The sequence below is a fragment of the Papio anubis genome, chromosome 9 (assembly GCF_008728515.1).
Source record: "Papio anubis isolate 15944 chromosome 9, Panubis1.0, whole genome shotgun sequence".
NCBI classification, from domain to species: domain Eukaryota; kingdom Metazoa; phylum Chordata; class Mammalia; order Primates; family Cercopithecidae; genus Papio; species Papio anubis.
In genome coordinates, this window is record NC_044984.1 from 28,750,018 (window position 1) to 28,777,438 (window position 27,421).

Genomic DNA, 27,421 nt, shown 5'->3' on the forward strand with positions numbered 1-27,421 from the left:
GCTAGAGAGGATATGAAAAAATAGAAATGCTTTCACACTGTTGGTGGGAGTATAAATTAGTTAAACCACTGTGGAAGACAGTGCGGCAATTCCTCAAGGTTCTAGAACCGGAAATATCATTTGACCTAGCAATCCCATTACTGGGTATATACCCAAAGAATTATTAATCATTCTACTATAAAGACACATGCATACACATGTGTATTGTAGCACTATCCACAATAACAAAGACTTGGAACCAATCCAAATGCCCATCACTGATAGACTGGATAAAAAAAATGTGGCACATATATACCATGAAATACTATGCAGCCATAAAAAGGATGAGTTCATGTCATTTGCAGGGACATGGATAAAGCTGGAAATCATCATTCTCAGCAAACTAATACAGGAACAGAAAACCAAATACCACATATTCTCACTCATAAGTGGGAGTTGAACAATGAGAACACATGGACACAGGAAAAGGAACATCATAGGCTGGGGCCTGTCAGGGTTTCGGGGGCAAGGGAAGGGATAGCATTAGGAGAAATACCTAATGTAGGTGCTGGGTCGATGGGTGCAGCAAACCACCATGTCACGTGTATACCTATGTAACAAACCTGCACATTCTGCACATGTATCCCAGAACTTAAAATATAATTTTTAAAAAGAGTGTCTTAGTAGAATACATACGTCTTTCTACTTAAACAATGAGTCCACACTGCTGGCATCAGATCTGGAAGCCAGAGACTACACACCCTGAACAAATGGGTCTGTTGAGGTCATTTGACTTAGTTGGTAAGCTCCTGAAAGGTGGTGATGTAGTTAATTTGTAGTGTATTGTTTTCTCACATTCTATCTAGCATAAACCTCTACAAATGACCCTCTGGAGTTCCAAAAGTATAGGGGTGACTAATGTTCTCAAAGATACTGAAGGATTATACAAGAATACAATGCCTCCCAATCAACTTAGAAGACTATCAATCATCCTCAGTTTTGTGAATTCTTGGAACAGTGCAGTACTCAGTTAGAAAAGATGCTTCATTAATTTCAGTATTTCCTCCAGCCAGATTTGACAACAAATTATTACAGTGTTTCTTTTGTTCCATCATTCATCTGATCCCTCTATCCTTATCCGCATTCCCTGCACATGTATTTACTGAACACTTACCGAGTAAATAGACATAAGAAAATTTACAGGGAAAGAAAATGTCAAAGTCTTCATTTTCTTTACCTGTAAGATGAAGGAATTGAAGTCTAATAACCCTTCAAAATTTCTCTAACAGAGTTAGAGTTCTGCATCAAGCAATGCATGCTAGGCATCCTAACTTGCTTTCCAATGATAGATTGTTAGCTAAACTACCCAAGCCCCAGCCCCTAAAATTGAAAGTCCTCTTCCTCTGAACCCATGTTCTTCTCTCTACAAGTCTTTTTTATAATTTTTAATTTTTATGGGGATGTAGTAGGTGTATATATTTATGGTTACATGAGAGATTTTGTTATAGGCATGCAATGCGTAATATTCACATCAGGGTAAATGCGGTATCAATCGCCACAAGCATTTATAATTTATGTAACAATCCAATTATATGCTTTTATTTATTTCTATTTTTATTTATTTATTTATTTATTTATTTATTTATTTATTTATTTATTTTAGACAGTCTCACTGTATTGCCCAGGCTGGAGTGCAGTGGTGCAATCTCGGCTCACTGCAACCTTCGTGTCCCAGGTTCCAGTGATTCTCCTGCCTCAGCCTCCCAAGTAGCTGGGATTACAGGCACGTGTGACCATGCCTAGTTAATTTTTGTACTTTTAGTAGAGGCAGGGTTTCGCCGTGTTGGCCAGGTTGGTCCCAAACTCCTGACCTCAGGAGATCTGCCCGTCTCAGCCTCCCAAAGTGCTGGGATTATAGGTGTGAGCCACCATGACTGGCCCAATCCAATTATATTCTTTTAATTATTTTATAATGTATAATTAAACTATTTTTGACTGTCGTTCCTGTACTACTTCATTCTCATACTGCTATAAAGGAATACCGGAGACTGGATAATTTATAAAGAAAAGAGGGGCGTGGCATGGTGGCTCACTTCCAGCACTTTGGGAGGCCAAGGTGGGTGGATTGCCTGAGTTCAGGAGTTCAAGACCAGCCTGGCCAACATGGTGAAACCCCTTCTCTACTAAAAACACAAAAACTAGCCGGGCGTGGTGGTGCACACCTATAATCCCAGCTACTCAGGAAGCTTAGGCAGAATAATTGCTTGAACCCAGGAGATGGAGATTGCAGTGAGCTGAGATCACATCACTGCACTCCAACTTGGGCAATAGAGCAAGACTGCATCTGGAAAAAAAAAAAAAAAAGAGGTTTAATCGACTTGCAAGATATACAGGAAACATGTCAGAGTCTGCTTCTGAGGAGGCCTCAGGAAGCTTTTACTCATGGCAGAAGGCAAAGCAGAAGCTTCCTGCATATTTTATAGAACAATTTAATTGTTCACAGGAAGCACATTCTTAAACAATTAGATCTGACGATAAGTCACTCACTGTCATGAGAACAGCACCATGGGGATGGTGCTAACCCATTCATGAGAACTCCACCCCCATGATGCAATCACCTCCCACCAGGCCCCACTCCAACACTGGGTATTAGAATTCAACTTGAGATTTAGTGAGGACACAAAACCCCATTCTGCCCTGGCCCCTCCAAATCTCATGTCCTTCTTATATTGTAAAATACAATCATGGCTTCCCAACAGTCTCCCAAAGTCTTAACTTACTCTAGCATTAAATCAAAAGTCCAAAGTCCAAAGTCTCATCTGAGATAAGGCAATTCCCTTCCACCTATGAGCCTGTAACATGAAAAACAAGTTAGTTGCTCTCAAAATACAATGGAGTTATGGCATTGGGTAACCATTGCCATTCCAAAAGGGAGAAATTGGCCAAAAGAAAGGGGCTACAGGACCCATGCAAGTCCAAAACCCAGCAGGGCAGTTATTAACTCTTAAAACTGCAAAATAATCTCCTTTAACTCAGTGTCTCACATCCAGGGTACACTGGTGCAAGCAGTGGGCTCTCAAAGTCTTGGGAAACTCTACCTCTGTGGCTTTCCAGGGTATAGCCTCATAGTTGCTCTCAAGGGCTGGTATTGAGTGCCTGTGGCTTTTCCAGGTGCATAGTGCAAGCTGTTGGTGGCATTCCAGGATCCGGAGAATGGTGGTCTTCTTCTCACAGCTCTACTAATCAGTGCCCCAGTGGGAACTCTGTGTGGGGCCTCCAACCCCACATTTATCCTCTGCACTGCCCTAGTCGAAGCTCTCCATGAGGGTTCCACCCCTGCAGTATGCCTCTACCTGAACATCCAGGCTTTTCCATACATTCTCTAAAGTCTAGGTGGAGGCTACCAAGCTTCAACTAATGCACTCTGTGCACCTGTAGGCTTCACACCACATGGAAGCTGCCAAAACTTATGGCTTGCACCCTCTGAAGCAGTGACCCAAGCTGTACCTAGGCCTTTTTGAGCCAAGGCTGGAGCTGGAGTGACAAGCATGCTGACAGCAGTGTCCTGAGGCTGTGCAGGGTGGCAGGGTCTTGGGCCTGGCCCATGAAATCATTCTTCCCTCCTAGCCCTCCAGGCCTGTGATGGGAGGGGCTGCTGTGAAGGTCTCTGAAGTGCTTTCAAGGTCTTTTCCCCATTGTCTTGGCTATCAGTTCCTCTTTACTTATGCAAATTTCTGCAGCCTGATTGAATTCCTCACCACATGATCAGGCTGCAAATTTTCCAAACTTTTATGCTCTGCCTACCTTCTAAATATAAGTTCCAGTTTTATGTCATTTCTTTGCTCACACATATGAGCATAGGTTGTTAGAATCAGCCAGGTCAAATCTTGAATGCTTTGCTGCTTAGAAATTTCTTCTGCCAGGTATCCTAAGTCATCACTCTCAAGTCAAAAGTTCCACAGATCCCTAGGGCAGGGACATAATGCCTCCAAGTTCTTTGCTAATAGATAACAAAAGCGACTTTTACTTCAGTTCCCAGGAAGTTCCCCATTTTCTTCTGAGACCTCCTCATCCTGGACTTCATTGTCCATCTCAGCATCAGCATTTTTGTCACAATTTACCAAGTCTGTAGGAAGTTCCATATTTTCCTTCATCTTTCTATCTTCTGAGCCCACCACATTCTTTCAACCTCTATCCATTACACAGTTCAAAAGTCACTTCCACATTTTCAGGTATCTTTATAGCAATGCCTCACCTCTGGTAGCAATTTTCTGTATTAGTCCATTCTTGGACTACTATAAAGAAATACCTGAGACTGGGTAATATATAAAGAAAAGAGCTGTAATTGGCTTATGGTTTTGCAGGCTATATAGGAAGCATGATTCTGGCCTTTGCTCAGTTTCTGGGGAGGCTTCAGGAAACTTACAATCATGACGGAAAGTGAAGGGGGAGCATACACATCACATGGCTGGAGTAGGAACAAGAGAGAGGGGGGAGGTGCCACTCACTTTTAAACAATTAGATCTCATGAGAGTTCACTATCACAACAACAGCACTAGGGAAGAATGGTGTTAAACCATGAGAAAGTAAGCCCAGGATGTAATCACCTCCCACCATGCCCCACATCCAGTGTTGGGGATTACATTTCAACATGAGATTTGGGTGGGGACACAGATTCACATCATATCAGTCACCCTGTTGTGCTAGCAAATACTAGGTCTTATTCATTCTTTCTAATTTTTGTACCCATTAGCAATCTTCACTTCCTCACCACCCCCTGCCATCCTTCCCAGCCTCTGGTAACCATCTTTCTACTCTCTATCTCCATTAGTTCAATTATGTTAATTTTTAGCTCCCACAAATAAGAGAATATGTGAAGTTTATCTTTCTGTGTCTGACTTATTTTACTTAACATAATGACCTTCAGTTCCATCTGTGTTGTTGCAAATGACAGAATCTCATTCTTTTTTTATGGCTGAAGAGTACTCCATTGTGTATAAGTACCATATTTTCTTTATCTGTTCATCTGTTGATGGACACTTAGGCTGCTTCCAAATCTTGGCCATTGTGAAGAATGCTGCAATAAACATCAGAGTACAGATATGTCTTTGATATACTAATTTCCTTTCTTTCTGGTATATACCTAGGAGTGGGATTGCTGGATCATATGGTTGCTCTATTTTTAGTTTTTTGAGGAATCTCCGAATTGTTCTTCATAGTGATTGTACAAATTTACATTCCTACCAACAGTGTATGAGGGTTCCCTTTCCTCCACATCCTTGCCAGCATTTGTTATTGCCAGACTCTTGGATAAAAGCCATTTTAACTGGGTGAGAACATATCTCATTGTAGTTTTGATTTGCATTTCTCTGATAATCAATGATGTTGAGCACCTTTTTATATACCTGTTTGCCATTCATATGTCTTCTTTTGGGAAATGTCTATTCAGATCTTTTGCCCAGTTTTGATTGGATTGTTAGATTTTTTTCCTGTAGCGTTGTATAAGCTCCTCAAAAATTCTGTTTACTAATCCCTTGCCAGATGGGTAGTCTGCAAATATTTCCTTCCATTCTGTATGTTGTCTCTTCACTTTGTTGATTGTTTCTTTTGCTGTGCAGAAGGTTGTTTAACTTGATGTGATCCCATTTGTCCATTTTTGCTTTGGTTGACTGTGTTTGTGGGATATTACTCAAGAAATCTTTGCCCAGATCAATGTCCTAGAGAGTTTCCCCTAATGTTTTATTTTAGTAGTTTCATAGATTCATGTCTTTAATTCATCTTGATTTGATTTTTTATAAATGGTGAGAGGTAGAGGTCTAATTTCATTCTTCTGCATAGTGATATCCACTTTTCCCAGCATCTTTTATTGGCTAACATGGTCCTTTCTCCAAATATGTTCTTGACACCTTTGTCAAAAATGAGTTCACTGTAAATGTATAGATTTATCTCTGTGTTCTCTAGTCCACTGATCTATGTGTCTGTTTTTATGCTAGTGTCATGCCATTTTGGTTACTATAGCACTGTAGTGTAAATTAAAGTCAGGTAATGTGACTCCTTCAGTTTTTTTTTTCCTTTTGTTTTGGATAACTTTGATTGTTCTGGGCCTTTTGTGGTCCCGCATAGATTTTAGAATTTTTTTTTTATGCTTTTGTGAAGAATGGCATTAGTATTTTGATAGGGATCGTATTGAATCTGTAGATTGCTTTGGGTAGTATAAACATTTTAACAATATTAATTCTTCCAATTCATGAACATGGAACATCTTTCCATTTTTGGTGTCTTCCTCAATTTCTTGCATCAATGTTTTATGGTTTTCATTGTAGAGGTCTTTCACTTTTTTGGTTACCTTAATTACTAGGTATTTCATTTTATTTGTAGCTATTATAAATGGGATTACTTTCTTGATTTCTTCATCGGATGGTTCACTGTTGGCATATAAAAATGGTACTGATTTTTCTATGGTGATTTGGTATCCTGCAACTGTAATGAATTTGGTTATCTGTTCTAAAAGTTTTCTGGTAGAGTCTTTAGGTTTGTCCAAATATAAGATTATATTATTTGCCAAAAAAGCTAGTTTGACTTTGTCCTTTCCAGTTTGGATGCCCTTTATTTCTTTCTCTTGCTTGATTGCACTATGTTGAATAACAGTGGTGAAGATGGGCAATCTTGTTGTGTTCTTGATCTTAGAGGAAAGACTTGCAGTTTTTTTTCGCATTCAGTATGATACTAGCTATGTGTCTGATGTATATGTCTTTTATTATATTGAGGTATGTTCCTTCTATACCCAATTTGTTAAGGGCTTTTATCATGAAGGGATGATGAAGTTTATCAAAAGCTATTTCAACCTCAATTGAAATGATCATATGGTTTTTGTCTTTCGTTCTGTTTATATGATGTATCCCATCAATTGATTTTAATATGTTGAACCATTCTTGCTTCCCTGGGATAAATCTCACTTGGCCATGATGAATGATCTCTTTAAAGTGTTGTTAAATTCAGTTTGCTAGTATTTTGTTGAGGATTTTTGTATCAACATTAGTCAGTAGTTGGCCTATATATTTTTTTTATTTATGTGTCTGTCTGGTTTTGGTATCAAGGTAATACTGGCCTCGTAGAGTGAGTTTTGAAGTAGTCTCTCCTCCTCTATTTTTGGAATACTTTGAATAGAATTGGTATTAGCTCCTTTTTAAATGTTTGGTAGAATTCAGCATTGAAACCACCAGGTCCTGGGCTTTTCTTCGCTGCGAGATGTTTTATCATGGCTTCAATCTCCTTACTTGTTATTGGTCGGTTTAGGTTTTGGATTTCTTTGTGGTTCAATTTTGGAAGGTTGTATGTGTCTGGGATTTATCCATTTCTTCTCAATTTTCCAATTTATTGGCATATATTTGCTCAAAGCAGCTGCTAATAATCCTTTGAATGTCTGTGGTTTTGGTTGTAATGTTTCCTTTTTCATCTCTGATTTTATATATTTGGGTCTTCTCTCTTTTTTTCTTCATTAATCTTGCTATAGTTTTGTCAATTTTGTTTATCTTTTTAAAAGACCAACTTATTGGCGGGGCGTGGTCGCTCATGCCTGTAATCCCAGCACTTTGGGAAGCTAAGGTGAGTGGATCATGAGGTCAGGAGATTGAGACCATCCTGGCTAACATGGTGAAACCCCTTTTCTACTAAAAATACAAAAAATTAGCCCGGCATGGTGGTGGGCACCTGTCATTCCAGATACTCAGGAGGCTGAGGCAGGAGAATGGCATGAACCCAGGAGGCGGAGCTTGCAGTGAGTGGAGATCGCGCCACTGCACTCCAGACTGGACGACAGAGCGAGACTCGGTTAAAAAAAAAAATTGTTTTGCTGATTTTTTAAATTGTTTACTTTATTTGAAATTTATTTCTTCTCTGATTTTTATTATTTCTTTTCTTCTAATAATTTTGCATTTGCTTTGCTCTTGCTTTCCTAGTTGTTTAAGATACATTGTTAGGTGGTTTATTTGAAGTATATTTTCTTTTTCGATGTAGGCACTTATAGCTGTAAATTTCCGTCTTATTACTGCTTTCATCATATCCCATAGGTTTTAGTATGTTGTATTTCCATTTTCAATTGTTTCAATTATTTTTTCAATTTCCTTCTTAACTTCTTCACTGAAATAACAGCTCATTTAGGAGCATATTGTTTAATTTTCATGTGTTTGTACAGTTTCCAAAATTCCTCTTGCTATTGATTTCAAGTTTTATTACACTGTAGTCAGAGAAGACATTTAATATTATTTCATTTTTGAATGTTTAAATACTTGTTTTGTGACCTAACATATGGGTCTATCCTTGAGAATGATCCATGTGCTAAGGGAAAGATTGTGTATTCTGCTGCCATTGGATGAACTATTCTGTAAATACTTTTTAGGTCCATTTAGCCTATAGTGCAGATTATGTCCCATGCTTCTTTGTTGATTTTCTGTCTGGAAGATCTGTCCAATGCTGAAAGTGGGGTGTTGAAGTCTTCAGCTATTATTTTATTGGGGTCTCTCTCCCTCTTTCTTTAGTTCTAAAAATATTTGCTGTATATATGCGTATCCAAGTGATCCAGTGTTGGGTACATATATATTTAGAATTGTTATATCCTCTTCCTGAATGGACCACTTTATAATTAAATAGTGACCCTTGTCTTTTCTTATAGTTTTTGTCTTGAAAGCTATTTTGTCTGATATAAGTATAGCTACTTCTGCTTTTTTTTGGTTTCCACTAGCATAGAATATCTTTTTCTATCCCTTTATTTTCAGTCTGTGTGTGTCTTTATAGATAAAGTGTGTTTCTTATAGGCAATTGATCATCGTTTTTTAATCTATTCAGCCACTCTATATCTTTTGATTGGAGAGTTTAGTCCAATCAAACTCTCAAATCAAATTGGAGACTTTAGTCCAATTAGTTTTGCCATCTTGTCGTTTGTTTTCTGGCTGTTTTGTGATCTGCTCTTTTCTTCTTTCCTCCCTTCCTGTCTTCCTTTTAGTGAAGGTGTTTTTTCCATGGTGGTGTGACTTAATTTCTTGCTTTTTATCTTTTATGTATCTATTGTGATTTGAAGTTACCATGAGGCTTGCAAATACTGTCATATAACCCATTATTTTAAGCTGATAACAACTTGAAACTGCTTGCATAAACAAACAACAAGCAAAAAGAAAACTAATAAAATATGCCTTAACTTCATCTCCCTGCTTTTTACCTTGTTGTTGTTTCTATTTATATCTTATTGTGTTGTCTAAGTCTTAAAAAGTCATTGTATTTATTGTTTTTGATTGGTGCATCTTTCTACTTTCAGTCTTTCTGCTGAAGAGTAGTTAACAAACTACAACTACGGTGTTATAATATTCTTGGATTTTCTGTGTACTTACTGTTACCAGTGAGTTTCCTATCTTTAGATGACTTATTATTGCTGATTAACAGTTTTCTCTTTCTGATTGAAGAACTCCCTTTAGCATTCCTTGTAGGAAAGGTCTAGTATTGATCAAAATCCCTCAGTTTTCATTTTTCTGGGAAAGTCTTTATTTCTCCTTCATATTTAAAGATATTTTCCTTCAGCACTTTAAATATGTCAAGCCACTCTATCCTGGCCTATAAGGTTTCCACTGAAGAATCTGCTACCAGACTTACTGCAGTTCTATTGTATGTTATTTGTTTATTTTTCTCTTGATGCCTTTATGATCCTTTTTTAATCCTTGATCTTTGGGAGTTTGTTTATTAAATGTCTTGAGGCAATATTCTTTGGGTTGAATCTGCTTGGTGTTCTATAATCTTCTTGTACTTGAATACTGATATCTTTCTCTAGATTTGGGAAGCTCTTGTTACTATCCCTTTGAATAAGCTTTCTACCCCTGTCTCTTTCTCTGCCTCCTCTTTAAGGCCACTAACTCTTATATTTGCCCATTTGGAAGCTATTTTCTACATCCTGTAGGTATGCTTCATTGTTTTCTATTCTTTTTTCTTTTGTCTCCTCTACTCATTTTCAAATAGCCTGTCTTCAAACTCATTAATTCTTTCTTCTACTTGATCAATTCTGCTATTAAAAGACTCTGATGCATTCTTCAGTATGTCGTTTGCATTTTTAACACCAGAATTCCTGCTTGATTACTTTAAATTATTTCAATCTCTTTGTTGAATTTATCTGAACAATATTCTGAATTCCTTCCCTTTGTTATCTTGGATTTCATTGAGTTTTCTCAAAACAGTTATTCTGAATTCCCTGTCTGAAAGGTCACATATCATTGTTTCTCCAAGATTGGCCTCTGGTGGCTTATTTAGTTCATTTGGTGAGGTCATGTTTTTCTGGATGGTCTTGATGCTTGTGGATGTTCGTCTGTGTCTGGGCATTGAAGAGTTATTTATTTATTGTAGTCTTCTCAGTCTGGTCTTCTTTGTATTCTTCCTTTTTTGGGAAGACTTTCCAAGTATTCAAAGGACTTGGGTGTTTTAATAAAAGCTGTATCTGCATTAGGGGCCACTCCAAGCCCAACAATGTTGTACTTTTGAAGTCTTGTAGAGGTACCACATTGATGATTTTGAAAAAGATCCAGAGGAATCTTTGGATTACCAGGCAGAGACCTTGTTCTCTTCCCTTACTTTCTCCCAAATGAATGGAGTCTCTGTCTCTGTGGTGAGCTGCCTGGAACCATGGATGTTGCAATCCAAGCACTCTTTTGACCACTACCACTGGGGATGTGCTGGGTCAGACCTAAAGCCAACACAGCACTGGGTCTTTCCCAGTGCCCACTGTAACTATCACCTGGCCACCACCAATGTTCACTCAAGGCCCAGGGCTCTACAATCAGCAGGTGATGAAGCCAGCCAGGGTTGTGTCCATTCCTTCATGACACTAAGTTTCCCTAGGACCCAAGTGGCTCCAAAAGTGCTGTCCAGGAGCCAGGGACTGGAGTTAAAAACCCTTAGATGCCTACCTGGTGTTTTCTTGTACTGAGGCTGAGCTGGCACTGAAATCATGGGATGCAGTCTTTCCCACTCTTCCCTCCCCTTTCCACAGGCAGAGGATCCTCTCCCCTTGGCCACCATCACCACAGGCCCAGGGGGAGTACTGCCAGGCTACCACCAGTGTATATGTAAGGCCCAAGGTCTCTTCAGTCAGATTGTGATGAGTGCTTCCAGGCCTGTGACACCCTTCAAGGCAGTGGGCTTACCTCTAATCCAGGGCAGGTCCAGAAATGCTGTCTAAGAACCAAGTCCTGGAAACACAGACCCCAAGAGCCCACTTGGTGTTCTACTCCCATGTGGCTGAGCTAGTACCTAAGGAACAAGACAAAGTCCCCTTCACTTTTCCCTTCCCCTTTTTCAAGTAGAAAGAGTCTCTCCTCGTAACCACCACAACTGGGAATGTGGTGGGTCACACCTAAAGCCACCATGCCTCAGAGTCTCGCCCAAGGCCTACAGCATACTACCTAGGTGTTGCTGCTGGTCATTCAGGGTCCAAGGGCTCTTTAGTCTTTTCCCTTCTGGCCCAGAGTGTGTCTAGAAATGTTGTCCAGGAGCTAGGACCTGGAAAGGGGACCTCACAACTCTGACTGATGCCCGATTATACTGTGGCTGAGCAGGTATCCAAGATTCAAGACAAAGTTCTCTTTACTCCTCCCTCTCCTCTCCTCAAGCAGAAGGAAGGGGTCTCTTTTGGAACCATAAGCTGTGCAGCCTGAGGTTGGGGGAAGGGTGGTGCAAGCACTCCCATAGGCACTCCAGAGGATGTCTTAGGAGATCACGTGCCCCCTAAGTCCACTGGCTCTGAGCCCAGTTCAGCCTTACGACTCACCTAGGAGTTGCAGTGTTTGTGGCCTAGACTGCCTTTCAGGTTTATTTAGGGCCTCAGGCACTTTAGGCCATGGTGGTGAGGCTCACTGGAACTCAAGTTCTGACTACTGGGATGTGTGATACCCCCTGATACCCCTCTGACTAGATCTGGTTTACATACTCCCTTCGTGGACGGGCATCAGCAAAGTTCAGCCCGGTTTTACTTTCTGCCATGACAGAGCAGCACTGAGTTCAATGCAATGTCTCACAATTACTGTGCCATCTCTCCCGCAAGCACACAGACTCTTTCTCCATGCCATGTAGCCACTACCGAGGAAAAGGGGAGGAGTGGTGTTGTTAATTAATGTCTTTCCTGGCTTCTTCTGGGCCTCTTTCAGTGATATGAAGTTAAAATCAACAACTGTGAGTGCTTACCCTATTTTTGGTTCATATAAATGTGCTTTTTAAATGTATCTATTAAGATACTTGTTAAATTCGTGCCCTTGGGTCAGAAGCGGTGGTTCACGCCTGTAATCCCGGCACTTTGGGAGACCGAGGCAAGCAGATCACCTGAGGTCGGGAATTCAAGGCCAGCCTGGCCAACACAGTGAAACCCTGTCTCTACAAAAACATAAAAATTAGCCGGGCTTGATCGTGGATACCTATAATCCCAGCTACTCTGGAAGCTAAGGCAGGAGAATCACTTGAACCTAGGAGGTAGAGGTTGCAGTGAGCCGAGATCGCACCACTGCACACCAGCCTGGGCAATAGAGTGAGACTCCATGTGAAAAAAAACAAAAACAAACAAACAAACAAAAAAAACCTGGTGTCTTGGTAGGGGGAAGATTGGTGGAGCCTTCTATTTGACCATCTTGCTCCATTCCTTTCCTCAAGCCTTTTTAAAACAATGCTATGGACTCCTGAAGATTCAAATGATCATTGGCTATAAAAAACCAGGACACCAGTACAATGTTACCAAGAAAGGGCTTTGAATCTAGAGTTGAATACTGACTGCCTGGCCCAGTATGTCTGAGGATGAAGGACTCCCTTTATTTCTAGTGACTCAATTTTTTCTCTCTTAAAAATAGTTGATATTGTTGGCAGACTACAACTTGTAAAGACACTACTCAGTAGGAAAGCTCTTAGGGGCAAACAGCATTTCATTTCTGAATCATTTGGATAATAGAGACCATAAAATTTCCAGAGAAACCAAAAAATGTTTCAGATGATTCCAAATGACAGAGGAACTTTGCTTGTTAATAAGAAGGGACACTTTCACCTGAATGGCTACCAGCATACAAACACACCCACGCAGTTATATGCCCTGAAATTTATCTTGCTAATTAGACAGCAACCTCACATTCAAGAAGCCACTCAGAAGTGGGACACTTCTCAAGTCTTTTAAATAAATCTTACTTGCAAAAATTCCTTCTGTTTCACATTTCTGAAATAGAGTTCTTTGAATGCTACTATGTCTTTGTCATATATCCATTCTTCTAATTACTTTTTCATCTCCTACTCCACCAGCTCTAGTATTCTTTTGATCTCCAAGACAGACATAAAACCTCTTAAACTTATCACATTGATACTGGTGGTTCATCACTTAAATGTACTCATGGATTAACCAGTACTTCTTTAACGTTTTACTCACCGAAACACTGCTATTGTACACGTTCTCTTGTATGTGAATATCTATAGAAGGGAGATGTAGTTTATTCTCCTGAACCAAAAGCAGAGAAGAAAGATTAAACACAGAAAAAGCCATGGATTATGAACCAAAGCCATTTCAACTGCTATACTTGTAGTGAAGTAGCTTTCATAGTTGTTTTTTTGTTTTTGTTTTTAAAGAGGAGGGTTGTATTCGTTTACATTGGAAAAGAAAAAGAGAGTATGGGTGGGATGAGATTTTAATGGATATTTATGACTTATAGTTAAAATGGATTATGCCATTCTAAGGTTCCTCATCACCTCTAAACCTGCATCATGAGAACATTCTTTTAAACAGGATGAAAAATAAACAGTTATGTGAGCATTGCCATCTGGGTAGGTTCTGGTGATAACTTTCAAACTCCTCTTAGCATCCTTTAACAGATACTTTAAATGCATTCAGATGGTTCTGAGTAAGTGCTGTGGGAGTTAAAAGGATTTCAGCACTTCATCCTCTCTCAGTCAGCAGAATTTCCTGCTAAAGATCTCCAATTACTTTAGTACTTTGCAAACAGTGGTGAATGGAAGCACATCAGCACTACCCACAAGCAAGCTGCTTTCAGAAAACTTTCTCAGCTAGCATTGGCCTATTTGCTTGCTTTAAGCATAGTCTTATATGGTGGAAGATGGACCTGATGGAGGTTCTTGGCAGTGGGCAGGGGAACTAGAACTGGAAAGGCTGTGGCTTCAGTCACTGACCCTAAGAGTTTAAAAGCTGGCTACGGAGATGTCACCTGAAGGGGAATGCAGCCAATTGGCTTAATAGACAGCATTTGGAGATCTCTAAAAGCAACAGTAAGTCCAGTTTAATTCACAGAACAAACCACTGAAATTCACTGGGAGTGCCTTGATTTAAAATACCAAGGAAGTTCTGAAGAATCGAATCCTTTAATACGTGGCTGGTAAGGGAGGAAATCGAAACTATTCTCATCAAACAAATAAAAAACTTAATTGAACATATCACTTGACTAAACAATTTCTCTTCTGGAATTTCTCCTAAGAGGATAATCAGAAAAGTATGCAAACACCTATGTATAGAAATGTTTATTGTGGGATTGTCATTAGAAGCAATCTGAATGCTCATATTAGGTACTTTATTAAATAAACTATGGTTCATAATTACAAGGGACTATCTATGCATTAAAAATAGATTAAGTATTCCCATAGAACAAAATGTTCATGATGTGTTTTTAGGTGATAAAGGTAGATTATATAATTACAGGTTGAGCATTCCTAATCTGAAAATCTGAAATCCAAAATGCTTCAAACTCAGAGACTTTTTGAGCAGCAACATAACACTACAAGTGGAAAAAGGAAAATTCCACACCTAGTTACACAATACAGACTTTGTTTCATGCACAAACTTGGTAAAATTACTGTATGAAATTACCTTCAGACTATGTATACAAGATATATATAAAACATTAGTAAATTTTGTATTTAACCTTGGGTCCCATCCCCAAGAAATCTCATTATGCATATGAAAATATTTCAAAATCTGAAAAACCGCCAAATTCAAAACTCTTCTTGTCCCATGCATTTCTGACAAGTGATATTTAATCTGTGTATGTGTAATATGGTCCATTTGTATTGAGTGAGTGAATAAACAGCTGAATGCACTCTTCCTGGCTTCCCCGTTCCTGTTAACCAAATTCTGCATCAGTCAGGTTTAACAAGAGAAGTAGAATCAGTGGGAGAGATGTGTGTGTGTGTGTGTGTGTGTGTGTGTGTATATATATATGAGAAAGGATTTATTAAAGGGGGATTTGTTTATACAATTATGGGGGCTTGCTAAGCAGTCTTGGAGGGCTATGTATCTGATGCCGGAGCATGAAGTTCTCAGTGCAGACAGGAAGAAAAGCTCACTAATAGCCTGGAACCTCGTAAGAACGGACTGAAACCTGTTCTTGGTGATGAGGGTATCCTGCAGAAGCTGGGAACTTTGTTATAGAGCTAAAAACACAACCTTCAAGAAAAATTGAGGAAAGATTCAGGGGCAGGTAAAGCCTCTGTAGGCCCAGCTGCTACCCCACACCAGCAAGATGAGTCCATGGACTAGCAACAGCTGTGTCAACTACAAAACCTCTGCTGCCTCCTGTCTGCCTTCCAAAACCTTTGCAAAAGTCTCCTTTTGACCCATCCTAACTGAAAATATACAAAAAGGAGAATTATTGAAATTGTAGTTCAGGTTAGCCAAGGTGACAATGCAAAACTCTCACAGAGGTCAAGTTGGAATCTAGCTCAGAGTGAGAACCTCAAGGGACTGGCTACTCAATGAACCCTCAAGTTAGACAGACTTGTTCACCTAGATCTGGACAGACAAAAAATTTCCCCGTACTTGAAAGGTTTTCTCTCTCCCCATGGCAAGATTGAGCATTCAGAAGTTAAACTCATCTGTGATTCTTTTGAGAATGACAATACAAAACACAGTAAAAGAGTGTGCCATTGTTCCAAGTGCTTTACATATATTTATTCATTTGATTCTCACATCAAACTTATGCTAAAGATGAAGACACTGAAACAGAAAGCGTTTAAGTAACTGGCCATATAGCTCACAGCTGATAAAGGGGAGAGCTCAGATTTTTACTGAGCACTATAGTTCTAAACCCCCCTGCTTAGTCATTTTGCTACCATATCTCCCAGATAGTTACATAGCTGTAAATTGGTGCCTGTCATAAAAACTCTGAAATATTACAAATTCTTTAAAATATAATAATGTTTACTTTATTAAAGTATACTATTTATTGAAGACACAAAATCAGTTAACAAATTTTTTTTTTTTTTTTTTTTTTTTTTTTCCCGGAGTTTCGCTCTGTCGCCCAGGCTGGAGTGCAGTCGCGTGATCCCGGCTCACTGCAAGCTCCGCCTCTCCGGTTCACGCCATTCTCCTGCCTCAGCCTCCCGAGTAGCTGGGACTACAGGCGCCCGCCACCACACTCGGCTAATATTTTGTATTTTTAGTAGAGAAGGGGATTTCACTGTGTTAGCCAGGATGGTCCCGATCTCCTGACCTGGTGATCTATCGGCCTCAGCCTCCCAAAGTGCTGGGATTACAGGCATGAGCCACCCCACCCAGCCTCGGTTAATAGATTTTTAACAAAATTTTCAGAACAAAGTTGTTTTAAAGCATAATTTTCAAAATGGCAAAATCATAATTTCCATACAAACACAAAATGAACATTGTCAAATATTCTATTTAATTCTTTGATTAATGAGAAAATCCATAAGATACTGAGACTGATTCAAATGAGCAATTGGTTTACAGATATTCATATTCTCCACTGGAGAAATTAAATCACCATGAACAGAAACTGTTTTGCTATAGACAAGAAATATTTGTATTCTCACCGGTTTTCTACAAGGGCAATACTATATCACTACAGATTTTATAAAATGGCCTTGTCCAGAGCAATCAAAGGTGCATACCCAATAGAATCAGCGAATCCCTGGAGAGTCTGCTAGACAATTGCAATTTTAATCTGATGGACACTTGACAATCTCTCTTGTCCATTTCCAAGGTGTTGATTTCTTTCCTGACAAATGAAATAAAATTTCTTTACTGAATTAGAATGAGCCATTCACAAAGCATTCTAGTTACTCCACATTGTATTATAACTGTCAAATTCTCTAAGAACATTTCTCATTCTAAAATTCTGTGATTCTAAGAAAATATGGTATTTCGTAACTTAGATATTATAAGAATGACAGTAATTTTACTTTCTTGTTTGCATTGCTATTATAATTTGGGGGATATTGCAGGATTTTTTTTTTAACAACCAAGTTTTATCAGGGGAAATTGCTAAAAATAGGTGAGAAAAAAATTTAAAATTCAGTTCGTGAGAATAGGATAGATGGGTCAGTGGTATAAAAATAGATACATGGATAATATTGTTAAAAATAAAGCAGTGGACTGTGGTCTACAAGTGTCCCAAGCAGATACTGTAAATATATTTATTTCCTTACCCAGAGTCTCAAAAACCAGGAACCCAATGTGCCGGGTCCTAAGCAACCAAGCCAGTGAAGTTCACCTGCCTGATTGGGATCAGTGGGAAAGTAAACATTCTGAGATTCCAATTAGGCCACTGAGGAGAAATGCTTAATTTTTAATTCAAAAAATTTTTTAAGTTTCCATTTTTCCCTTTTGTGAGGTATAATTGACAATAAAATTATATAAATTTAAAGTGTACAGCATGATTATTTAATATACATATATATGGTAAAATGATTGTCACAATTAAGTTAGTTAACACATCCATCACCTCCCATAGTTACCTTTTTTGTGTGTGGCAAAACAAAGACCTCTCTTAGTAAATTGCAAGTAGATAATACGACATTATTAACCATAGTCACCATACTGTACATTAGATCCCTAGAACTTATTCATCACATAACTGAAAGTTTGTACCCTTTCATAAACATCTCCCATTTTATCCACCTCCTTTCCCTGGGAAAACATCATTTTATTTTCAGTTTCAGTGAGTTCAACTTTTTGAATTCCACATGTACATGAAATCACACAGTATTTGCGTTACTCTCTCTGAGTTATTTTATTTTACTTAGCGTAATGCCCACAAGTTTTGTCCATGTAGTTACAAATGACAGGATTTCCTTCTTTTTTATGGTTGAATTATATTCCATTGTGTGTGTGTTGTGGGGGTATGGGTGTGGGTCACATTTTCTTTATCCATTAATCTGTCCTTGGACACTTAACGTTGTTTCCATGTCTTGTCTATTGTGCATAATGCTTCACTGAACATGGGAGTGCAGGTATGTCTTTGAGATACTGGTTTTGTTTCCTTCATATATGGAGGGATGCTTAATTTTGCATAATCAGGAAAATGGCACAGAAGAGAACATATTATGTAAAATAAAAAAAAGAAAGAGTCCCAGGAGTAACAAAATTCCACTGGGATCCTTCTGAAATGACACTGACATGTTGAGGGAACCTGCAGTGTTAAATGTGTTAGAAGATGGCCTCTCCACTTGTGCAGTAAGACGCAGGCCTCTGTGTTGTGATGATGACACACGTTTCACAGGGGAACTATAAGAACGAAGGAATCAAATGAACCTGATTCTCTCGTGGAGTCCTAGTAAGCAGGAAGAACCCATTTGGAAGTGCTCATATCAGTACACTCAGAGGTACCCTAACTATATTATTGCCACTCTCAGAATTGCCCAAGGAATAGTTGAATACTGAATGTTAGAGTATTATTTCAAAAAGACTTTGAACTCCTGGGAAGGTAGTCATTAGATAAAGTATTAATCATTTAATGTGCTTTAATTTCTCTCATTATATGGCAAGCAGGAATTGAAAATGGTTTAGCTCATAAATCCATTGATCTAATTTGTAACCTAAAGCACCAGATTTCCTTTCTCCATTACCAGTGTGCGTTTAGGTGCAAAGCTTCCTTCTGAGCAATGGGAAATCATCAGGAGAGGGGCTATGCCCTCAAGTTGCTTAAATTTTAGTTGAACAAATACAACAAACATAAACAGAAAAACACCCATAAACAGGGGTGTCAAGGCCCAGGGTGCTAGTTCTGGATCTAGCACTGATAAATTGTTTGAGCCTGAACTTCTAACTCCCAAACTACTTAATTCTTTTTTCTAAATATGAGTTAACATATAGTAAATATAGCTGAAGGCATAAAAAACAGTGTTCAGAATCTTGGCTTAAGAAAGATTCAGTTGGCTGGGTGTGGTGGCTCATGCCTGTAATCCCAGCACTTTGGGAGGCCAAGGTGGATGGATCATGAGGTCAGGAGATCGAGCCCATCCTGGCTAACATGGGGAAACATCATCTCTACTAAAAATACAAAAAATAAGCCGGGCATGGTGGCGGGCGTCTGTAGTCCCAGCTACTTGGGAGGCTGAGGCAGAGAATGTTGTGAACTCGGGAAGCAGAGCTTGCAGTGAGCGGAGATTGCGCCACTGCACTCCAGCCTGGGCAACAGAGCAAGACTCTGTGTTGGGAAAAAAAAAAAGAAAGAAAGAAAGATTCGGTTGTAGGAATGGTGGTAGCAGTAGTTCAGTACCTAACATTTATTGTGCTCTGACTGTGGGCCAAGCACTGTGCTTAACACTTTAAAGTATCTCTCACTTAAACCTTAAAAAAAATCCTATGTACCAAGTCATATTAGAAGGCTCACTTTACATATAAAGACACTGAGGCATGGAGGGTTTAAGTCCTTTCCTCAAGTTACACAGCTAGAGTAGTTGGGCATATATCTCTAAGACAGTTTTTCTTAGAGACGTTTACTACAGGGAACTTAGAGGTCAAAGTTTTAGGAGACAACTACTGAAAGCCTGGGAAGTCCTGTTCAGGTAGGAATGCGGGATAGACTCGACCCTTCAACAGGTTGCAATATCATTCATCTCCGCTACCAGAACCCTGCTTCAAGTCATCATTTTCTCCTGTTAGAGCTCACTAGCTCTACAGACAACCCCACTGGGTCTCTTGCCACACCCAACCCAAGACAATTTTCACACTGTGGCCAGAGTGGTCTTTCTGAAAGACAAACCTAATGCTGTCAATCTCTTGATAAATATTTGCCTGTTGAATACACAAAAGGTGTATTCACCTAATAAATATACAAAAGGTCATGCAGAGTCCATCCATGTTGGAGAAACAATTGTTGATGGAAAGGGCGAAGGGGGTGGGGAAAAAGGGGGAGAGAGAGAGAGAGAGAGAGAGAGAGAGAGAGAGAGAGAGAGAGAGAAAATATGAGAATAATTGTGGAAGCTGAGCCAGGAAATGACATTATAAAAACAGAGGAAAGAAAGTCCCAGAAGTTGTTTGTAGACCAGAATGGCATGGGGTGGGCTGGTGGCAGCTGTGGGCAGGAAACAGAGGGTGGTGGCTGTCTTCCAGGGTGGGGTTGATGGAGACCAGGGTGGAAGCTGTGCAGTTTGACACAGAGGTTTCAACTGGGAAATGTATCTGGGGAAACAATTCAGGCATTTGGGAAAGGGCTAAATGACAGGAAAATGAATAAGGAAAGATTAACTATGACTATATAGAGTCTGAGGGACCCTCACAGATGGAGGAACAAAGCAAATAAATCTTGGTGCATTATTCCTTTAGCACCACAACTATCAGGAATTTCAGAGGAAATCTACTCATGGCAAGTCCCAATTTTCTCAAGCTCTTCTACATTTATGATGTTTCTATCATAAACCAAACTTTTAATTAGAAATCTTTTTTAGGAAACAAAAGATTTTTCAAAGACAACATTTCTAGAACTGATTGATGATGGAAATCTTTGAATAATTCATTTATCATATATTTTATTATTCCAATAACCTCAGGTTATAGCCATCCTTTTATCTTATACTATATATACTCTTAGGGTATAAATCTTTGTCTGTATTTAATCCTCATAATATGTTATTTAACTATGCCAATATGAATAATCACTTCACCTTAACTTTAAACTCATATAAGAATTTTTGGAGAAGTGCTCCTAATAAATGAAACATATTATTTTAATTCTCAACTTACTGGTCCAGAAAGGAAATATATAGTATTTTGTTCAGTACTACTTTCTATTTTAGGTCAGGATACAGCTCAGAAAAACAAATATCACTTCCATCTCACATCTGACTAGGCAAATCTTTATTTTCCAGTATGGATTATTTTTGGTTCAGTGAGTTTTATTTCAATTCTTTTGCTGTGCTATGTCTAGTTTCACAATATGATTAATGACTGAACTTTCGTTGTCTTCCCTACAGTTGCCTCGAGAATTTGCAGTATTAGATCCATTCACTAACTATAAGGGTAAAATGAAAATTCAATTTTGAGTGTAAATATTGCTTTTAAAAATGCACAGATCAGCTGGGCGTGGTAGTTCACGCCTGTAATCCCAGCACTTTTGGGAGGCTGAGGTGGGTGGATCACCTGAGGTCAGGAGTTCAAGATCAGCCTGGCCAACATGGTAAAACCCCATCTCTACAAAAATTAGCTTGGTGTGGTGGCAGGCTCCTATAACCCAGCTACTCAGGAGGCGGAGTCAGGAGAATCGCTTGACCTTGGAAGGCGGAGGTTGCAGTGAGCTGAGATTGTGCCACTGCACTACAGCCTGGGTGGCAGAGGGAGACTCTGTCTCAAAAAAAAAAAAAAAAAAAAAAAAAAAACACAGATCTTCATATCTTCATCATTAATTATGTATTGATTATTTTTAGATGATAATGCATAGAATAGTGCTACATGGTGCATCACTTCTTACCTATTGATATGGTTTAGATTTATGTCCCCACCCAAATTTCATGTTGAATTAGAGAACAGGCCTGGTGGGAGGTGATTGGGTCATGGGGGTGGATTTCTCCTTGCTGTTTTCATGATAGTGAGTGAGTTTTCATGATAGTGAGTGAGTTTAAAAGTGTGTAGCACCTCCCGCTTTGCTCGCTGTCTCTCTCCTGCCACCATGTTCAGAAGGTGTTTGCTTCCCCTTCACCTTATGCCATGATTGTAAGTTTCCTGAGGCCTCCTAGTCATGCTTCTTGTTAATAAGCCTATGGAACTGTGAGTCAATTAAAACTTTAAACCTATTTTCTTCGTAAATTACCCAGTCTTGGGTAGTTCTTTAAAGCAATATGAGAATGGACTAATACACCTATACTTTCAAGGTACAGCTTATAAAAAGTATCAGATTAACATTACAAATTAAACCCTCTATTTAGATTAAAGATGTCAGAATGACTGAATACGATTCTCTTACTGATACGTAATCTCGGTTCTCAAAAAAGCCACTTCTAAAAATGTGAGTAATTTTCACAGAGCGATAATATAAACTAGAACTTCCAACTTAAAATAGTCATTTATACAGAGAACACTGACAGCAAGTTGCTTCAAATGATCAACTTGAGAAACCACCAGACCTCTCTCCTCTGAATTCCCCTATAACCCACAAGAATTCACTTCTCTAAATCTTAAAGCAGAGTTGCTTATGGAAAGTCCTAATTTCCAGAATTAGCAATATTCAAACACTCATTCTTGCTATTCAAAACTACAGACGTGTGCAGTCAAACTACACTGTCATCCTGAAATGAGAAATCCATTTCTTTTTGGCTTTTGGGACATGTGAAAATGGCAGTTGAGTTTGGATTCTTTACAAGCCTCAATAGGCATTGCTGAGAGATGTTGAGAGCAGCATTGGCATCCAATGCTGCGTTGTAAACCTGGCTCAGTAACCTGTGGGCTCAGCTGGTCCACTCTCTTCTGCCAATACCATGATCCAAATACACAGAACTTTTTCCAGTTCCTTTAATTAGCCAGTTCCCCTCTCACTTCCAGGCTTGCAGACACATGTTTTAGTTTATTTGTCTGGAATACTCTGTTCCCTTACAGCTCATCTAATACCTCTTGTCTTTCAAGTTTCGGCTTAAAGGTCACTTACCTATTCAATGAAGCTTTCTCTACACACCAGATTAGAATCCTCTTGATACATATTCCCTTGGCTCCCTATCCTAAAATGACAAGTATAACACTGTACTGTAATTAATCTGTTCATGTGTTTGCCCTTCAGATTGTAAGCTCCATAAGGGCCAAGGACCATCTATCTCTAGGGCCTAATACAGTGTCTGGAAGGAAGTAGGTGCTTAATGAATATGTGACAAATGAAGAGATGAGTAAAAGATTGTCTGTGTAATCTAAACTTAGTTGCTTATCATTTTGAGACTTTCTTTGTGTGGGCTATTCCAATAATTAAAAGAGATAATGACACATAGAGTATTTAATTCTAAAAATTACAAGTATCATAAATGAAAGCTATCTTTATCCAAGAAGCTTACACACATGGATGTTGGGAAAGATAATAACAAAACCGAAAAGCTGTTGGAGCCAATCACAGGCTACCTAAAAATGCCCAAACTCAGAGAGTCCCAAGGGCACATTTCTCTAGGAAATGTCAAACTCAGTTGCCATGCCAGCTCTTGAAAACAAATTTTGCTGTCCCATAATATTTGGGAACACTTTTTCATGTAGTCTTTGGTGTAAATCTCACATTTTAGTTAGAAAATATTAAGAAACACAAAGAAGCCCTAGGCTGCTTTGTATCATAGTAATGTTTCCTTGTCGTATCCCCACAACTGAAGGGAAATGGCTGAAAGGCAGGAATTGTAACCTTTTATGTATTGACAGAACACCTAGTCCAGACATTTACATTTAGTAAAGACTCAACACATTTTTGCTACATGAAAGTATCAACAGACTTTTGGCTTCTTAAAATTAAACTTTAAGCTTTGACCTGAAATTCAGGGTGGTGCTTCCAGCTGTCTATTGATCATCTTCATTCAGAAGATCTGCCATCTCCCAAAATCATCTCCCCAAATTCAACACATTGAAGTGAAATTTGTTACTCCTACCAAGCCAAACCAGACTGGCTCCATTCCCTAACATTCAATACATTCCAGTTGTATCACTTTAATTATAGAAACCCCGAAATTATTTTTGAATTTCTCTTTGCTGAAATAATAGAGCTTCTATATCCAATCTGTCAAAAAATCAGTAATTCTTGTCTAATCTACTGTTTCGGGGCCTCATTGCTAACTTCCTAGACAACATTTTCATGATCCATTTCTTCACCATTGTAAATATTAATCTATCCAAATTCATTTTTGTGTCCCTCTCTTGCTTAAGAACCTATATGCCCCCTATTCACTATTACTTTCAGAACAGACTCTTCTACCTGTTTCTCAGTGTTCTCATAGTCTGCCTCCAACAGTGTTTTCATCTTTTTTATCCACAATTTCCTACTGTTGCAGTAAGGTCTATTTGCACTCAGATCACTTTTCTCTGCCATCTCACATAAACACACCCATCATGCTGTGTTTCTGAAATGCCTTTTTCTCTTTTTCTCACTAAATCAAATCTTAATTAAATCATCCTTGGAGGCCCAATTAAAGTCTTATCTCTTCTCTAACCTTTCTAAATCCCACACTGTTCCTTATTTTTCTGCACTTGCTTTGTAGTTATGGCTGCTAAAAGAAAAACTTTAGACAAATTCAATTTAACAGGTGTTTTTTTTTTGAACAAAGAATAATTCATGAATCAGGCAGCCCTTAGAATCAGAAGAGGTTCTAAAAGCCCCACTTTGCAGCATGAGCAGTAGGCTTTTATAGGCTAAATGCAGAAGCAAAATAAATTATTTGATTGACTACAGCTAGGCATTTGCCTTATTTGGATATAATCTGGTGGAAGGTCCTCAGTTAGAGACTAGTTAGCAGTTTCTCATTGTTTAAAATTACATTTTATTTTACTGTTTATGTTGGGGTTCCATTTGCTTACATAGGAACCCAAGGCACTGGGGTGGTTTCATCCTAATGGCCTCCCAATTAAATGTTTTTAACAATTCCCCCTTTTAGTCAGCCTCTCATCTATGAGAGATTGACTAAAACTTGGTCATAAGCAACCACTCTCTGTTACCATCATAGCTAGTTTGCCTTCGAGTGTTATGTCTTTGAGTATTATGTTTTTGAGTGTTGAATTATGAGTGTGAAACTCATAATTCACAATGTCAACCTCATTAAAGAAATATTCTTTGTGTTGTTCATTTTGTTTTTGTCATTCTAGTCACAGTGAGACCATCTGGCATACTGTTGATGGCTATGAACATGCGTTTAAGACCCTTGAGAGAAGACAGAGCATGAGGGAGATCACAGTGATGACTCAAGAGGACATTACAAGAAGACTGGAATATGCTCCTTGGCCAAGGCCCCCATGAACCAAATGAACTGAAATAAGCAAAGAAAGATAATGGTTAATGGCTAGAACAAACTGTAAGCTCAGTCTAAGTCCAGAAGGCAATTAGTTGATAAGACTTCTAGATTTGAGCTAAAAGCATATTTTCTGTTTTGCAGTCTGAATGTCTCTGGCTATGGCATCAAGCATGTCAGTGAACCCTCTGAGTGGCCCACAAATAAGAGGTTATGAGTGTTGTCTTATGAAATTTACATCTATCACTAGTTTGTAGGACTTCAGGAACAGAATAGTTTATGGATAACAAGTCTTAAAGACAATAAGCAGGACTAGAATTCGATAATGGGTACACTATAGTTTTTTCACTGAAACATAAATTTTCTCTCATACAGCTACCTCCCATTTCTACCAAAGATAATCATAATAAAGCCAATTTGTTTGCAAAATAGGACCAGTCTCATTAAGCTTGGCCTGAGTATTTACAAAATTACAGTGAAAATAGTGATTGACTCTACAGAATCTTTTTAGATATACTTTGATAGAACTTTTAATCAGGAATTCCAGATTGAACTTTTTAATGCATTTCAAGTCTAAGAAGCCAAGCCAAGAACTTACTATCAGATTTTGCCTGTAATTCCTATAAATTTGGGTGAATTTCTCTCTTCTTGAGGCCGTCAAAATATTTTTAATCTTCTTGGGCCTTCCTTATTCAATCTGTCAGGCTGGGAAACCCTTAAAGCCAGGTACTAGGCCTATTTTTTCCAAGGGGCTTTATTGGCTCCATAAAGTCCACTTTGGTTCCTTAAAGTGGTCTGGTCATATCTGAACATATGATAATCATAATCCTGTCTAAACATTGGTAATATAGCCAGTGGTTCCAATTGTGTCCCGTTACAAAAACTGCTGATTGTTCCAGATCCAAGTTGGGACAGTCATAGTAAAAAAGCTTAACTCCTAGAATTGATTGGAACAGGGTGGGGACCTCACTCAAATTTGACCAGTTAGAGTTCTTGAATGCTTTGAATCTCACCTGAGAGAGCAAGTTCCAGTTAATTCTGATGACAGTATTATATGATGTAAGGCCATGAGTGAAGAGCTAGCAACAGCCATGTTTCCCAGTGATGGAGAATGTAGGTGGACTGAAAGCAACTATTTTCATGGGTGTGTCCCATGATCAACTGCAGTACCTGGGACATAGTATTCAATAAATACTTATTGAGTGGATGGTGCCTGCTGTTCATGTCATGTCCATTGTGTGCAGAACACTACAGCAGGCATTATGAAAAGAAACTGAATAAAAGAAAATGGGAACTAATATAGAGTAAAATATTCAATAATTAGGTAGTGGTCGTTTTCTCCATGTTCTGATGAAGAAACAGAGGCACAGCTGGGTAGGTAACTTGCCTGTATTTATACAGGTGTTAAATGGCAGAGTGTGAATCATGGACTTATACTCAGGTCTATCTGGCTCCAGAGTCTATGCTTTTTTCACTGCACCATGTCTTCCCAAGGCTTACATGTTTATTGGGAAGATAAACCATACACCCTTTAATTAACTTGAGAACTGGGTATGCCCTCTGGATGTTCACTGATCAAACAGATATCATTGAAGTTTAGGGTAAAGCTTGCATGAAAAGTTGTCATGTCCCAAGACCTACCACAATTGCAGACTGTTAATCAATCAGATTTGGGGTTAGGTGATTGGCTTAGGCAGTGCTAATTAATAAAGTCTGCTAAAAATTATAACTATAAACAGAAATATCTGACTATGATACAAAAAGAAAGTAATGCAATATATCTCAGCATTTGTTCAGAGTTTGCTGTTTCTCTGATGACCAGAAAAAATGATCATGATCATTGTAGTTGGGATTTTTGGCAAACCTGTCACTACATTTCTCTCTGGAACAAATTATGTTGTTTTCTTGTGTGTCATGTGGTCTAACTTTACTTCATTACCAATCTTTGTAGATAACATGTGTGTGTGTGTCTAATTCTCTCTCATTACAAATTCAGTTCAATTTACATTCAAATAATTTTCAGGTTTTGAGTCTTCTGTTGTGGCTTTAGCCATAATGCATGAGAAAAAAAAGGCTGAGTAGTGGCTTGCAAAGAATCAACCTCAGAGGAGAAGCAATTACTTGAATCCTAACACCAGAGGAAAAAAGTGGGGGATATGCCCAGGGTCCCTGCTTTCCAGGCTTCCTCAAGGGAAGTGGGGTTTGGGGTTGGGAGAATAAAAGGGGTTAGTCTACTTCTTGG